Source organism: Elephas maximus, chromosome 6 (assembly GCF_024166365.1).
Source record: "Elephas maximus indicus isolate mEleMax1 chromosome 6, mEleMax1 primary haplotype, whole genome shotgun sequence".
Lineage (NCBI taxonomy): Eukaryota > Metazoa > Chordata > Mammalia > Proboscidea > Elephantidae > Elephas > Elephas maximus.
In genome coordinates this window covers 46,494,930-46,512,262 of record NC_064824.1, presented here as the reverse complement: position 1 = coordinate 46,512,262, position 17,333 = coordinate 46,494,930, and positions in this window count along the sequence as shown.

Genomic DNA, 17,333 nt, shown 5'->3' with positions numbered 1-17,333 from the left:
TTATTCTTTGTATACTTTCATTATGTAGTGTTAACATGCTTAAAAAAAATTTTTTTTTTTAGTTGCAAATAAATAAAATACTTAAGCTAAAAAAGAAAGAAAGAGAGTGGTTAAGATGGCAATAGTCTGGCACAGGCTGTTGGACCCTGAGTGGGAGCCGGGGAGGTGGCAGCAGACTAGGGAGATTGATTACATGCAGGGACACTGATCAAATAAGTAAATATGTTATGGATAATGGGAGCCAGGTTTCTCATGGCAGGAGAAGGGGTCTACAAATATGAAAAAGCAGAAAAATAGAATTTACCCCATGGTGTGGCATTGGAATTGGAGATGTCAACATGAATTCATGGTTCCCAGCATATGGAGATAGATATAAAGATAAATGAGGAGTCCCTGGGAGGCACAGATGGTTAAGCACTTGACTACTAGCCAAAAGGTTGGCAATTTGAACCCAAGCGGGGGGGCCTTGGAAGACAGGCCTGGCAATCTGCTTCTGAAAGGTTACAGCCTTGAAAACCATATGGAGCAGTTCTACTTTGCACACGTGGGGTCACCAGGAGTCAGAATTGACTCGACGGCAACTAACAACAACAACATGTAAATAAACACAGATGTTAATGTGTGTAAACACATAGACACATACATACATATATCCTAGCTCTGTCCACTGGGAAAGCCTGGCAGCAGTGACAGCCCAATAACAATAAGCACAGATCTTAGTTTCTAAATATCATTCTCTACTGAAAGGAACCAGGGCTCTTCAGTGACATGACTGATCCCAAGGCTGGGGTAGGGAAAGTACAAGATGAGCCTGGAACATGTTTTGTGTTAGAAACTAAGGGAGTACTAAAAATTGATGAGACATGTCAAAAGAAGGTAGAGAACAGCTTGAAGGAACTCCTACTGGCCAAATCTGAAATTATTTTAGCATCAAAGAAAATAGTGATGGTAATATATTATTATCCATTGAACAAAATAGAAATCTATTATTTCATACTCATATAAATGAATAAATCAAATGTTTCACGAGGAACAGGATATTTACGTAGGCTTAAAATACCGCTGCATAATATAATATTAAACACAAAGGGGGAAAAAAAGCAATTTTATAGTGGAGAAGCCTGGTCGACATCACCCTAATCAAGTGATCAAAGTTAGCATCAGTAATAATGAACGGATAAGCTTATAATGTTCAAAAGTATCATATGACCATCAGGGAAAGATCAAGGAACTAGAGCAAACTGAAGGAAACTAAACAGACATGACAACTAAAATGTGATTCCACACTAGATTCTTTTGATATAAAGGGCATTATTATGACAATTGATAACACTTGAATAGGATCTGAGGATTAGATAATAGTAATGTATCAATTTGATTCACTAATTTTGATTATATTGTGGTCATGTAGGACAGTGTCCTTGCTTGAAAAGTGTGTGGGGCGATGGGGCAGCTGGTGGGCAGCTTCCTGGCGTTCATGCCCTTGTATATTCCCCTCCCCTTGAGTGTGTGATAGGCCTAGTGGCTCACTTCTAACTGATAAACTGAAAAGCCAAACCCATTGCGGTCGAGTCGATTCCGAATGGTAGCGACATCATAGGATAGAGTAGACCTGCCCCATAGAGTTTCCATGGAGCAGCTGGTGGATTCGAACTGATGACCTTTTGGTTAGCAGCTGGGCTCTTAACCACTTCATTAGGAAACCCTATTCTAACTAATAGAATATGGCAACAGTGAGGGGTTGTTGCTTATGATATTAGGTACAAAAAGAACGTAGTTCCCATCTTAAGTGTTCTTTTTTGTTTTCTCACTTACTTCATTTCACAGAGAAACTAGCTGCCATCTTGTGAGCTGCCCTATGGAGAGGCTCTCATGTCAAGGAACTGAGGGAGGCTCCCAGCCGACAGTCTGTGAGGAACTGAATCCTCAGCGAAAAACCGAAGCCATTGGTTCAATAGCCTGAGAGGAACTACATCCTGTCAGCCACCATGTGAGCGGGCTTGCTCAGAATCCTTCTGCAATCCAGCATTCAGGGGAGAGTGCGGCCCTGGAAGATGCTTCTTTGCAGCCTTGTGAGAGTCTCTGAGACACCAGACTCAACTGAGCCTCTCCTAGATTCTGACCCATAGAAACTTTGAGATAAAGGTTTGTTGATGTTGTTGTGGGAGCCCTGGAGGTGCCGTGGTTAAATGTTCAGCTGCTAACCAAAAAGCCAGCAGTCTGAATCCACCAACTGCTCCTTGGAAAGCCTGTGGGGCAGTTCTACTCTGTCCTTTAGAGTTGCTATGGGTTGGAATGGACTTGACAGCAATGGATTTGGTTTTGTTTTTTTTGTTGTTGTTGTTGTTTTTTGATGTTGTTGTTAGCTGCCATCAAGTTGGCCTCCGAATCATGGTGACCACATGCACAATGGAGTGAAATGCTGCCCGGTCCTGTGCCATCCCCCTGATCAGCTGTAGATCGGACAATTGTGATCCATAGAATTTTCACTGGCTGATTTTTGAAAGTAGATGACGAGGCTCTTCTTCCCAGCCTGTCTTATCTGGAAGCTCCACAGAAACCTGTTCAGAGTTGTAGCGACACTCAAGCCTCTGCTGACAGACAGCTGGTGGTTGCACATGAGGTGCATTGGATGAGAATCCAGTCCGGGTCTCCTACATGGAAGCCAAGAATTCTACCACTGAACCACCACTGCCCTCAGATAAGTGATAAAATATCCACTGCCGTCGAGTCACTTCCAACTCATAGTGACCCTACAGGACAGAGTGGAACTGCCCCGTAGGGTTTCCAAGGCTGAATCTTCATGGAAGCAGACTGCCACATCTTTCTCCCACTAATAAGTGATGCAGAGCATTGTATCAGAACTTACTCTCAAAGGGCTCTAGGGGCGGGTAGGAAAGCTGTACTTTAAGTTTGAGGTTGTTTAAAAAAGAAGTGTGTGTGTGTGAGAGAGTTGTGTCACTTCCATGCTCAAAACTCTTCACTGGCATCCCATCACACTTAGAATAAAATCCAAACTCCTCACCACGCCCCACATGTTCTGCTCCTCATCATTTCTCCAACCCCTTCTCACTGCTCTCATCCTTCCTAACTGCTCCTGCCACACTGGTTTTCTTTGAGTTCCTTGAACAAACCTTTTTCCCATGAGAGGGCCTTTGAATTTGCTGTTCCCTTTACCTGAGATGATCTTTCCCCATTCCTCACAACTATCCTATTCTCATCCTTTAGATCTCACCTTAAGTATCGGCGGAAGTACCCTAACCCTCATTCTTATTCTCTTTCTCAGCTCCTGGTTTCATATACTTATCAGAATGTATGATTATTTCATTTATCTATATGCTTGTTTTTATCAGTCTCTACCCATTGCTACCGAGTTGATTCTGACTCACAGTGACTCTGTAAGCCACAAGGGAATTATTCTTCTCTTCTGCATCATTGTATCCCCAGTAAATCCTCTTTAAATAATTCTTGAATTAATTAACTAATATAATGCTTGAGCACCTCGAAAGAATTTTAAAAGCCAAAATTTCATTTCTTGTCTCTCCTAAAAATAAATTTTTAAACAGGGAGTGTTCAATTTTATAAATACAGGCAATCAAGCCTGATCATCCTAGATTTTTTATCTTCCAGTATCAAAATTGACTGTGTATACTGGACTGCATAACCATTCATTGTATCCTTTATCCATATTCTTTTCTTGTTTTCTTGGATATCATATGTACTTGTGTATACAATGTTGGTATTGTTTTCTATATTCTCTCAAGCCTAGGGTTTCATTCTTGGTATAGCAAAATTCTACAAGCAAATAACAGCACCATCTTCCAAGAATTCCAGGAATGACCCCCACATGGATTTAGTGGGCCAGGGTGCATGGCTCCTAGGTTGACTTCGATGGTGGAGCTAAAGACACTCTTCTAACAGCTGCATCCCCCTCCCCAGCCCCTGCAAAGTTCAGCACCATGAGCGGGGGGTGAGGGGGGTGCGGCGGGGGGCACGCTAGAAAGAGGCAGCAAGTGAACCTGAAATCTCCCAGCCTGTGTCTGCCAGAACACATCAGTTCCAGGTCATGTTTCTGCAACACACATGTCATGACGCAAGCACGAGCTGTCGATATGGAGAACTGAGAAGCTCGTTTGACAGCTCGCACGTCTACATTCCAGACCCATTACAGCAGGAAAATTTGTTGTTCCTCTTGAATGAGCCCCCTCTCCCTCTGCTGAGTCCCCCAGCTGGAGAAATGCATCCACTGCTGGAAGAACCCTCAGTGTCAAGAGCTGGAAGAGGCCGTGTCCCTGCCCGTCATTTATAGTTCCAGGACTAAAACTGTTATAGTTAGGGGTAGGGGTGAGGAGGGACAAACAGGCAGAAACACAGCCTGTCTCCCAGGAAGGTCCCACCTGTCATTTCCCAGTCTCACCATGCAAGTGTGTTCAGTTCAAACCTAGACTCACAAAAAAGCAAGCTTCAGAATTAACTTCCTTTTGATGGGAATATCCTGGTTCGGGGAGTAGCTTTCAAGAAATGAGTAACTAAACATTTTATTGAAAATTATAAACTCTGACAAATTACCTACCGGTAGAATTCTCCCTTTCCATGTGGGAGACCTGGGCTCTATTCTGGGCCAGTGCACCTCATGTGCAGCTACCATTTGTCTGTCAGTGGAGGCTTACATTTTGCTATGATGCTGAACAGGTTTCAGTGGCGCTTCCAGAATAAGATGGACGAGGAAGGGAAGGCTTGTTTATCTACTTCTAAAAATCAGCCAGTGAAAACCCTATGGATCACAACACTCTGATCCACAACTGACCATGGAGATGGTGCAGTTCTGGGCAGCATTTCCTTCTGTCATGCAAAGGTTGCCATGCGTTGGGCCAACTTGATGGCAGCTAACATCAACAACAATTATTCATTACCTTTGAATTCTAATTTCTGGGTCTGAGAGGATTGGGAAGGAAAGCAAAACATTTATTGACTGGGGTTACATATTATAAAATAAAGGAAGAGAGGAAATTCCATTTGACAACAGAACCTGGTTTGAAGACCCTGAGGCAGTCTCTCCCAGCTTTGGATTAAAATTCCTGAAAACCCAGTAAAAAAAAGTTCCTTTTTTACACTGACCAGAGCTAGTACTGATCATCAAGCTCTTGCTAGAATCTAGGAGGAATTTTGATGAACTACAAGGATAGTAGAATTGGATTGAGAAACACATTTTGTGGGCTTGTAACTCTTCACTCCTGAAAGAGATCAAATCTGGCAGTCCTTCCACTATCACTGCTGGTCCAACAAGCAAGGGCTAAAACAGCAGAGAAACTGGGAACTGCCTCTCTACCACAAAGGTGGCTCGTCAAAGGGCTGTTGTTGGCTAACGGTGATGATGTCATGGTAAAAAAAATGGGTAAAGATGAAACAGGCCTTAACAGCATTGCATACAGGGAGTGGAATTTTTTTTTTTTTTTTTAAGTATTCCAAAGGTTCAGAGCGTCAGGGAACCTTGCCACATTCCAGGAGATCTACACTGGATGGACACTTACGAGGTACAAGGACCTGGTCTTGGACCTATTCATAAAATCCTTTCATCTTTAAGGTAAAATTGTTCATTCATTCAGCCAATTTATTTACTGAGCAGCTACTATAGGCCAGATACTATTCTCGGCACGGGAGTCCCTGGGTAGCTCAAAATGGTTAAGCACTTGACTACTAGCTGAAAGTTTGGCAATTTGAACCCACCCAGAGGCACTTTGGAAGACAGGCCTGGTAATCTTCTGAAAGGCCACAGCCTTGAAAACCGTGTGGAGCAGTTCTACTTTGCACACATGGGGTCACCATGAGTTGGAATTGACTTGACGGCACCTAACTACAAATTCTCAGCACTGGATAAACAACCTGCCTTTGCAGGAGCTTATTTTCAAGAAGTGAATCAAATAAGTAAATAGCAAATGGTGCTGTTTAACATTAAGAGCTACGAAGAAAATTAACTGCAAATAAGGATGTGGGGATGGAATCTAGGAAGGCCTAAGGAAGTGATATTTGAACAAAGACTTGAAAGAAGTAAAGGTAGGAGATCAATATGAAGATTGAGGGAGAACATTGTAGAGACCAACCAAACAAAAAAAGTGGGTGGCGGAAATGAATGCAGACGCCTGTGTGATCCAGGGGAGATTGGCAGGAGAAGAGAGAAGACAGATGGGCAGGACCAGATAACAGAGGGCCTGGATTTTATTCTAAGCGTAATATGGGTCTTGGAGGGTTTCGAAATGGTGAGTAACATGATCAGATTCACATCATTTAAGGAGCCTTCTGACTACTGTGTTAAGAATTTACGCTACGTGAACAAAGTAGAAGAGGGACACCAGTTAGCTATCACATAAATCCAGGCAGGAGATGGAGGTGGCATGGATTAGGGGAGTGGCTATGTAGATGGTTAGAGGTGGTCATATTCAGGATATATTTTGAAGGAAGAGGTGACAGGATTGGCTAATGAATTACATGAGTAATTTGAGAGGAAGAGAAGTATTAACAATGACTCCTTGATTCTGGGCCACAACAACCAGATGAGCGGTAGTGCCATTTATTGAGATGAAAAAATCTAGGGCAGAAGATAGTTTAGAAGGTAGAAATCTGGATTCTATCTTGTATATCTTTAATTTGAGCTATACTTTAGGCATCCAGACCAAGATGTGTGTGTGTGTGTATAGTTCAGGGGACAGATTGGCTGGAGATAGGAATTTGGGGATCATTAGCATAGAGTTGGAATTTAAAGCCATGAGACTGATTGATATTACCTAAGAAATGAGTGTAGATCTAGAAGAGAAGACAGCCAAGGCCTGCGCCCTATAGCACTCCAGCATTTCATCAAGAAGAGGAACCAGAAAAACCAATGAGGTATGAGAAAAACCCAGAAGAGGACAGTATGGTAGAAATCAAGTGAAAAACGGGTTCTAAGAAGGAGGAAGTTACAAATGTTTCAAATGCTGCCAAGGGGTTAAGATGAGGACTAGGAATTGGCCTTTGGAGTTGGCAAGATGGAGGTTACTAGCCTTGGAAAAAATGATTTCATTTAAGAATGGACAAAAAAAAAAAAAGTGGTAGGAGTGGGTTCAAGAGTGAAAAGGAGGCGAGGAAGTGGGGGCAGCAAGTATAGACTACGCTTCTAGAACGTTTTCTTGTAAAGAGAAGCAGAGAAGTTGGGTAATAGCTCGAAGGAGACATTAGTCTAGGTAGATATTTTCTTTTCTTTTTTAATCAATCCATCCAGAAATAGAAGGAAGGATCAGCTCTTCTCACTCCTATCACAATGCACTTTCCATTTTACCTCAGAGATTCTTGCTTCATTTTAACTTAGATGAGAAAGCGCGAAAAGCTTCATAGTTGGGAGACTATTTGTTAGCGTGAGCAGCATTACGGCATGCTTGTACACCGATGGGAGAAAAATCCAATACAGCTAGAGAAATTGAAGAGGGGTGACTGTGGTTGCCATGCTAAATCTGTACTTCTGGCTGCTTTTTTAAATAAAATTTTATTGGAACACAGTGACAGGCATCACTAAAATATTTACTTCCTGGCCCTTCACAGAAAAAAAAAGGAAAAGGGCATTTTATAACTTCCTTCATAACTGGAGTAGGGGCAGACAGTATACAAACAAGTACATTAATAAATCTGGTAGTAGGGTATCAGTTGTTCTCTTTTGATTATTTGTTTTCTCTGTGAGAAAAAAGTGAAGTTATCCATTGAGAGTGTGGGAGGGACAGAATGTTGGATCTGAAGATGTGAGAAATAAATTCAAAAGTGCCAAAGGGAAGGGGGGCAGCAAGGATGGACGTATCCAATCATGTGACAAAGAGTGTATCTGGATAGATCTTTCCTCATTTGAAAATTTGCAAATTAAAAATAAATTAACATGGGACCTTCAAACAATCACTAAAGATCAAGAGAAAGGGAACATTCTCACTTCGGGAAGAGAATAGCTAAAAACTAACACTTTATTATCTTGCTGTTAGTTGCCATCAAGTAGAGTCCAACTCATGACAACTGCGTGTGTGCAGAATAGAACTGCTCCACAGGGTTTTCCAGGCTGTGATCTCTCAGAAGCAGATCGCCAGGCCTGGCTTCCAAGGTGCCTCTGGGTGGGCTCAAACTGCCAACCTTTGGCAAGTAGTTGAGCACTTAACCCATCTGCACCACCCAGGGACTCCTTGCTTTATTATAAGAGATATTAATGTCTAACAACATTTAAAATGTACATTTTTCACGTGTACACTTCAGTGACATCAGTTCTGTCAATCATGTTGTGAGACCATAAAAGGACTGCATGAGATCCATAACCAAATTTCTCATCACCATAACCAGAATCTCAGTGTCTCCTAAACAATGATTCCCCCTTCCTCCCTCCCATAATGTTGAACTGCCAAATGATGTCATCTATATCTCTGCAACAATTTTTTTTAAATGTGTATTTTCAATGTTTTTTTAGTAATTGCATTTTTAGGTATAGTCTAATGAAATTCTCTTCAGTGTGTAAACATAAATAAATAGATAAATAAACTCCATCAAAGGACTTTTACTGCAGTCCTTTCCTAGTAATAGCAAAAAATTGAAAACCACCCATATGTTCATAGCAGTGGTACAGCCAAATTAATTCTGGTAGATTCATATGGTGGAATTCATTAACACGTAAGTAGACCTGGAGAGCATAATGTTAAGAAGACATTCAAGTTGCAGAATATTATTACAGTAAATTATTTACATAAAATTTACACCCACATAAAACATTCTACACTGTTTGAGAATGTATAAAACAAGGACTAAAATCACAAAATTCATTATAGCAGTTAACTCTGGGGAGAGAGGATGAAGAGAAACATGACCAAGGAAAGGTTTATAGGGATTTCAACTTTACTGGTAATATTTTATTTCCTTTAAAGATTGAAGAAAATATGACATAATATTAACATCTGTATATTCTGGGTGGTAACTACATGGGTATTTTTCTTACTTTTTTTTTTTTTTACTTTTTTGGTATTTAAATTATTTTTTCACATGAAAAATAAATTATGACAGTTTATAAGTTTTTTTTTTTTAATAACTAAAACTGGAGCCGAGATGGGTTATTTTTAGAATGTTACCGGATGGCAATCACCATTATAAAAAGCTCAGTAAAAACATGTGACCTGCGAGGACCTTGCCGTTTGACTCCTTACTTACTCATTGGCAGCCTGAGCCTCTGAATGCATTTCCTCTCCTCCCTATTACCTGGCTCCATTTCATCCTCAGGTCTCCCCTTACACATCATTTTCTCTGCGAAGTCTTGCTTATTTTGTAAGAGTGAGTTATTACCCTCCCCACTTTGTGCTTGATAAGTTTTTGTGTGTACCTCAACCTTGAAGCATTTATAACTCAAGTATAATTTCTTATTTACTCGCTTGTTTCCCTTGCGAGATTGCTAGCACCTTAGGGGAGGGGCAATATAGCTCCCACTTGGCAGAGTTCCCAGCCCAAAGTACAGCCTTCCTTCATTTTTGCTGAATTTTGCAAATTCTTTGCCCAGATATATGCTGGCAGAGGGCAGAATGAGGGTACTAAACGCCTGAAGATGCCAGTAGGAAATATTCAAGATAAACCATCCATTGAAAACGTTTTGCCTGGAGCTGGCCTTGCATTTCAGAGTCGTTATCATCTGATGCTGATTTTCTTGAAAAACGTTAAGACTCACACAATCTTAATTTTAAAAAAGAGTTGATTTTCAGGCTTGCTTTTCTTCCATGTTTTATCTAAACACCCAGAGAGGGAAAGTTGGCTCAGATTGTCCAAAATTGGATTTTTCTTTTATAATCTTCACTCAAAATCTCTCATTAAACAGTTTTCCTCATAAAAAAAAAAAAAACTTTAGTCCTACGGAAAACATTCTATAGACATTTTCCTGTTTTTGCCATCTTGTCCAATTTTGGAAAATGTAGCCCATCAGATCTACCTATTCTAACTAATAGGGAACAGATGGGTAGTGATGATGGGGGTTGCAAAGAATGAAAACCACGCCCCAGTTAAGCTCGACCCTGGCCCGTCCCTAGCTTTAAGATCATAATTTAATACTGATATCCCTGGCTTGAGAGCCATTGGTCAGAACACTTCGAAAGGCATGGTTCGCAGTCTGAATCTTGAAGAACACAATGCTTCTGGGACTCAGACACACAGCTAAGTAAAAGACCACGTGGTAGGCTGTGTTGTGGTTCCTGCGTCTTCACTGCCCCTTCCCTGGAGAAAAATTATACACTTGGAGCCCCTTTCATGTGACTTAGAAGCATCAGGTTGGAGGAATTTACCTCCCTACAGTGCTTTTGGCAGCAGTTTGGCCACATGACTCACCTGGGCCAATGAAATGTGAGCAAAAGCAAAACTGGGCCAGTTGCTTGTAGAAGACGTTAAGCGGTGTCATGGTTTCCTTTCAGCTTTCTTGCTCTCCTCCCCTTCCACCAAGAGAATGGCATGTTCCAGAGGGAGGCAACGTTTTTAGCTTGGATTCCAGAATGAAGGCGATCCCTGGAGCTCACCTACAGCTGACGTATAACATGAGCAAGGGATTAAAAAAAAAAACTTTTGTTTTTGAAGCCACTAGGATTTTAGAGTAGTCCCTGGGTAGTGCACACGGTTAAATGCTTAACTACTAGCTAAAAGATTGGCTGTTCAACCCACCCAGCAGTGCCTGGGAAGACAGGCCAGGCCATCTGCTTCCAAAACGTCACAGCCATTGAAAACCCTACGAGCAGTTCTACTCTGAACACATGGAGTTGCCATTAATCGGAATCCACTGGCAAGCAATTAACAATAACAACAACAGGAGTTTAGGGTTCTTGGTTATCATGGCACAACCTACTGAAAAACATAGATGGTGACTTAAAAAAATAATAAAAAATAAAAACTATACTGCACACAGTGGGCTCCTCTCTGTCTCCAACCAGCAGGTGTTCTGTAGAGAGTGTGATGGGAGTTTGGCCTGGATGGGCCTCTCTTCTTCTGCAAGGCTGGCTGTAGCAAATGCTCTGTTTCTGGTGCACAAACTGACAAGAAGCCGTTTTGGTCTTTTTTTTTTAATTCATTTTAAAGATCCAGAAATATCTTGAGTTCAGGACAAGCTCCCATGTTCCACTTAACCTCCTAGGGAGAAGTTTAACGAATTCCTCTCCCGGTTGTGGCAAGTGACCTTTGTTGTTTGAGCAGAGCAGATTGTTCCCTATCTTTTGTGTCACTGGTTGGAAGTACTAGAATTTCCCAAATTAGAGTTATTTTGTTCTTATTGATTTTGCCATTAAGGGCCATAAGTGGCTTCTCCGGGAAGATAGAAAGCTTTTCATCAAATATTCCTTGAATGTGAGTGCAGCCCAGAGCCTGCCCGTGGCTATCCCATGGTACAGGAGCTAGATAAGGGTTTCATGACCGCAGAGAAAAGAAAAAAAAGCAGAGTTTCATGGAAACATGGTGCTGGGCAGGTAACAGGAACTATGATAAAAATGATTTATAAACACTGGAAACTTAGAATGAGCTGGACCTTCTGTCCATTTAATTTTAGTGGAGTCAATACATCATTTTTTTCAGCACACATGGGAACAATGCTGTATATCAAAATAATTATTTCTCAATACAAAACATATACATGCTGTTGATAATTCAATACATCATTCCAATTGACTATGGGTCACACAAACAAATGGTTCAGTGGTCGGCTACTAACAGAAAGGTTGGTGGCTCTCAACCACCTAGAGGTGCCTCAGAAGAAAGACCTGGTAATCTTCCAAAAAGTCACAACCATGAAAATTCTGTGGAGTACAGTTCTGCTCTGAAACACACGTGGGGTCACCAAGAGTTGGAATTAACTCAGTGGCAACTGGTTTTGGTTTTTCTGATCATTTTATGATCATAGGTACATATTTTTTAAACCAAACAATACAGACACATGACTAGAATGATTGCTGTCAATTTTTAGAATGCTTATCTACAACAAACCTTTAGAAATTGATGTAGGGTGTAGTCCTTTGTAGTAAATCATCTCCCTTTGATACCAACGCTCTCATTTTTGCTACCTCCCATCCCAGTCCTGATCTTTATTTTCTCCTCCTTTCTTCTTTCATATCTTCTCTCCCATCCCCCATCCTTCTCTCTGGACAGTTGAGATCCTCTTTGCCTGGTCTCCGTCTCCTGCCTCCACCATCCACTTGGGCCTCCTCTCTTCTCATTCTGTGTTTACAGCATCTCCTCAACCCTAAGAGAGGTTGTGGTGCAGTGGCACATGAATGGAGCTCAGACAGATGAAACTTAGGTTTGAGTCTTAGTGCTGCTATCAGCATACTGAGTGACCTGTAATAAGTCACACAACCTCTCTGGGTATCAGTGCGCTTATCATAAAGAGAACTAAGGATGCTTGGTTTAAATTTTTCTAAGGTCCATTGCAGCTTTTCGATAATATTGATCTTTCTGCTTCTGTGCGTATCAATTGGCCATTTGATTTTGTTCTAGTTTTCCTGAACCATTTTTGTCATTGACATTTGGACTTTGGAAAATCGGTATTCCCTCTTTTATGGCAGTTGCTCTATTATATTTAAACATAATATCAGTTGTCCCTAAGATGATATTCCTGCTTCGTAGATATTTTTAAAATCCAGAATACAGGGTTGAAGGCTTGCGGGGCAAACAGGGTAGTGGGGAATTTTCTTCTGCCTGGAGATAGCAAGTGAGTTAATCTAAGTCACCAAAGAGGACCATCCCAAAGCTACTCTTAACATAATTTCAGCATTTGTTCTGCAAAAGACAAGAAGGTTTATTTCCATTTGTGCTAAGCTAAGTCATAAGTAACAAGGGGCAATGGCATTATATTTACCTTTCGGTTGATGGAATGAAGGAGAGGAAGTAAAATGATTTGTGTTGAGGCAATACAGCCTGTGTTTGGCAGAGTGGAGAGACGGTATCCAGATTTGTCATGTGCCATTTGATTCACAATCTGATACATAGTAAGTGCCTCAGGCCTTCAGAGAGAAGTGTGTCCTGCAGGTAGACAACAGCCGGTGTGGCATCTCCCTTGGGAGGCAATATGACCTGTCCCATAAGAAGCCCTTGCTCCATATTATTCCTAAAGGGGAAGGTCATTGTCCCCCCTTATCTACACATCTCCTACTTTCCTCTACTGACCTAAAGTAAACATGCTTGTTAATATTTTCAAATGAGGGGAAAAAAGAAATTGCAGAGATTAAAATATTAATAATACCAAGTTTAGGAGGGTGTAAGGATACAGACACTTATACACTCTTGGTGTAGGCATGAATTGCTACAACTTTCTGGAAGGTTATCTGGGAATATAGATCAAAATGGAGAGGAAAGCAGAGGAGACGGGAGGAGGGGGAAGAGAGAAGAGGGAGGATGCTCTGAATGCTTTAGTATTCCTTGGGAGCATTAAGACCTCCCCCCCTTCTCAGCACAGCATTCCCACACATTCAGCCAACATAGGTTGGAGGGTGAGAAGCGGTGAGAGGATATCTGCTGGGAAATACATTTTTCAGCATCTTTCTTCCTCCAGGGAAATATGCAGCCCATAACTCTGGAGTTGAGGAGTCATGTTGAGACAGATGTTCCCTGGCTGAATACTCTCTTATCACGGAGTAGACAGGGAGGCCCTGTATCTGAATCCCATTTGCTGGAATGCCAGGCGAAGGTAGGCTCCCAACACCCTGCCTGGAGGCCAAGGTGGATCCCCTGGGCCCACAGACACCACTTTCATGCCGACTCAAACCTGAGGGAGTGTTGGTGACTGGCCTGGGCTTGACAGACCTCAGCTGGGCTTCCATCCAGCAGGTTCTCCAGGCACAGTGAACCTTCTGCACTAGTCTTTAAAGTTCCATGTCTGGAGGATTTCCCAGGCCATGGCTTCCTCAGGTGCTGGGAGAGAAGCCATCTTTTTTGCTCACTCAGAGCTCTATCCTGTCAGGTGAGATCTCCTGTAGACAAGTATTCCACTTGCCTTCCAGGAGTTTCTTTATCATGGAACATTTTTGTACTAAAATAGAGAGGGGGGAATGTCCTAGACCAGGCCATAACCAAGAGAAACTCATAACAGACCCAGAATTCTATGAACAGTCCCAGTTCAACTACTGTGAACCAGTGGGGTTCTTAGGTGGCAAGCAACAGAAACTGATTCCAGCTAATTTAAGAACTTTGTTGGAATAAAATGGGATTGATCAGAAGAATATGGAGGAGCTCACAGAATTGAAGGGAGGCTGAAAAAACAGGAAAGTGCAAGAACCAACCATTATACCAGGGCTGATTCCCTCTGCTTTTGCAGCTTTTGGCTTTCGTAACCAGAATAACAATTATAAGACAGCCAATTACTCAATAATACTTTCTTCTTAAAATGCTTATCTTAGAATCTGAATGTTGTTGTTAGGTGCCATCGAGTCCATTCCGACTCATAGTGACCCTATAGGACAGAGTAGAACCACCCCCATAGGGTTTCTAAGGAGTGGCTGGTGGATTTGAACTGCTGACCTTTTGGTTAGCAGCCAAGCTCTTAACCACTACAGCACCAGGGCTCCAGGAACAGAACATGGATTATAAATTAGATGAAAGTAATGTATCAGTGATGAGTTTCTTGATTTTGATAACTACAGAGTGGTTAAATTAGAGACTATCTTTGTTCTTAAGACATACGTGAAGTCTTAAGGGGTAAGGAAGCATAGTGTATGCAGCCTTCTCTGAAATGGCTCTGAAAATAAATATAATATTATTACAGAGAAAGGGGATGGTAAATCAAATGACACAAAATTTAAAAATTAATGAATCCTCTGGAAACTTTTCTGTAAGTTTGGAATTATTTCAAAATAAATAGTTAAAAAAAAGAATTTAAAAGGAATGAAGTACTGATACATTCCACAACTTGGATGAACCTCAAAAATGTTATTGTTTTTGTTAGCTCCCGTGGTGTCAGCCCTCGACTCATGTCAACCCCATGTACAACGTAATAAAATGCTGCCTGGTCTTGCACCATCCCATGATTGGTTAGGGATCAGACCGTTGTGAACCACAGGGTTTTCATTGGCTGATTTCTGGAAGTAAATCACCAGGCTTTTTTTCCTGTCCGTCTTAGTCTGGAAGCTACACTATTCAGCATCATAGCAACACGTAAGCCTCCACCAACACGTGGCCGGTGGCTGCACATAAGTTGCATTGGCCTGGAATTGAACTTGGGTCTCCTGCATGGAAGGCAAGAATTATACCACTGACCCACCACTGCCTCTCAAAGATATTATGCTAAGTGAAAGAAGCCAGAAACAGAAGGTTACCTATTGTATGATTTAGTTTATTTGAAATATCCAGAATAGGCAAATTCATCAGAGAAAAAAAGCAGATTAGTGGTTGTCAGAGATTGGCAGGGGTAGGGGGATGGGGAGTGACTGCTTAATGGATATGGGGTTTCCTTTTGGGGTGATGAAAATGTTTTGGAACTAGACAGAGGTGATGGTTGTACAACATTGTGAATGTACTGAATGTCACTCTTTACAATGGTTAATTTTATGTTATGGGAATTTTACCTCAATTAAAACAGAAAGAATTAAAAAACACTGATCTTTAAATGTCACCCCAAATAGTCTAATCCAAATCTGTGGAGGCAGGACCCAGGCATCAGCAGTGTCTGAAGCTCCCCAGGGAGCCAGGGCTGAGAACCGGAGTGCGAGGACTCCAAGGCCTGCCCTGGGGTAAGAACTCCTGAAGAGAAGCCTCCAAAGTAATAATAACCATTACTTTTAACATGTGTAATCTTACCTGTTTTTTATATTTATGTTTTTCATTATAAAAGTAATATAATCACATTACATATAAATTGGAAAATATTAAATAAAAAGAGAAAAAGTTACTAGTAGAAGATATGCAATGAGAGTATTTTGGTCTATTTTCTCCAAGTATTTTTAAATGTACAGATTTGCTTCCTAGATACTATGACACATTCAACATATGACTTTAGTGCTGCTAGTTTCATTTGACATTGAAAATACCTTTAGAGCAATCATTTTTGATGATACTATATCAAGTGGATATGCCGTTATTGGCTTAACTATTACTCTATTCTTGTACATTGAGGTTGTCCTGATTTTTTTTTTTAAGTTACAGATAATGCTGCGAGGAACAAATGTATTCATAGCAGTGTTACTCCATTTCAGGCCATTTCCAAAAGTCAGATTATTAGGCCAGAATATGTCCATTCCCGTGACCCCTGACACATATTGCTAAGTTGCTTTACAAAAGAGCTTTAACAATTTATGCTGCAACTAGGAAGAGATGCTAGTTTTGCAAAATTTGACATTGTAAAGTTTGTTGTTGCAAATTTAATATGTGAAAATGCGTCAGAAGTAAATCAGGACTGGAAGAAGGGAAAACTAGATTTTAACTCTTATTCAGTCACCACCTAGCTATGTTTTAAGACTGAGCCTTACTCTTTCTTCATCATTTCATGTATTTTCTCAACAAATGCTTATTTAGCACTGAATGTCCTCTGTGCTGGGAGTATACTAGTGTTGCAGGTTGGGATCCCTGTGAAGCTGCATCTAAGATGAAGACGAATGTGCGGGAGATTTGTTAGGGAGTGCTCTTGGGTCAACACTTGCAGAAGGGAGGGAATGAATGGAGGATGGGCTGCGGGAAAAGCTGAGCTGTGGTGAAGTCTCAATAAATGTTATAGACAACCCCATGTAAAGTTCTGAAGATGGAATACACCTTCAAATGTATTCCAAGTTGGGATGAGGGGTGGGCCTTTATATCCCCGCTTTTCTCAGTTACTACATGCAGACTGCCCCAGGAGAGGGTTATGGCCTCAAGTAAGGCAGCTCTCCTCAGTCCAATCTGTTTCTGAGAAGGATTAATAGCTGAGGGCTGTAGATGACAGTGCTCCCATCAGCTGGGGAAGTAAGTCCTTCATTCCTGAACGGACGTCTGGGTGGTATATCACAGCAAAGCAGAAAATGGTCCCTGCCCCATGGGGCTTAGATTAGAAGGGGAGACGAATAGACACTGATCATACAGTCACCTCCACACACATATAATGACGAACTGCAAAGTCCTATGAGAGAAAAGTTCCGGGTGATATGAGAATGGGTAATGAGGTGACCTGATCTAATCTGGGCACCTCAATGAAGACATCCTTGAGAAGTGATATTTGAGCTGAGATATGAAGGATAAAAAGGAAGTAGCCATGTCATAGGTGGGGAGGGGTGGTGAGTACATCTGGCAGAGGAAAGAGCACTGTGCAAAGAATTAAAACTGGAGGAAGCAGAATGTTGAAAGAATTTAAAAAAAAGTGAAGG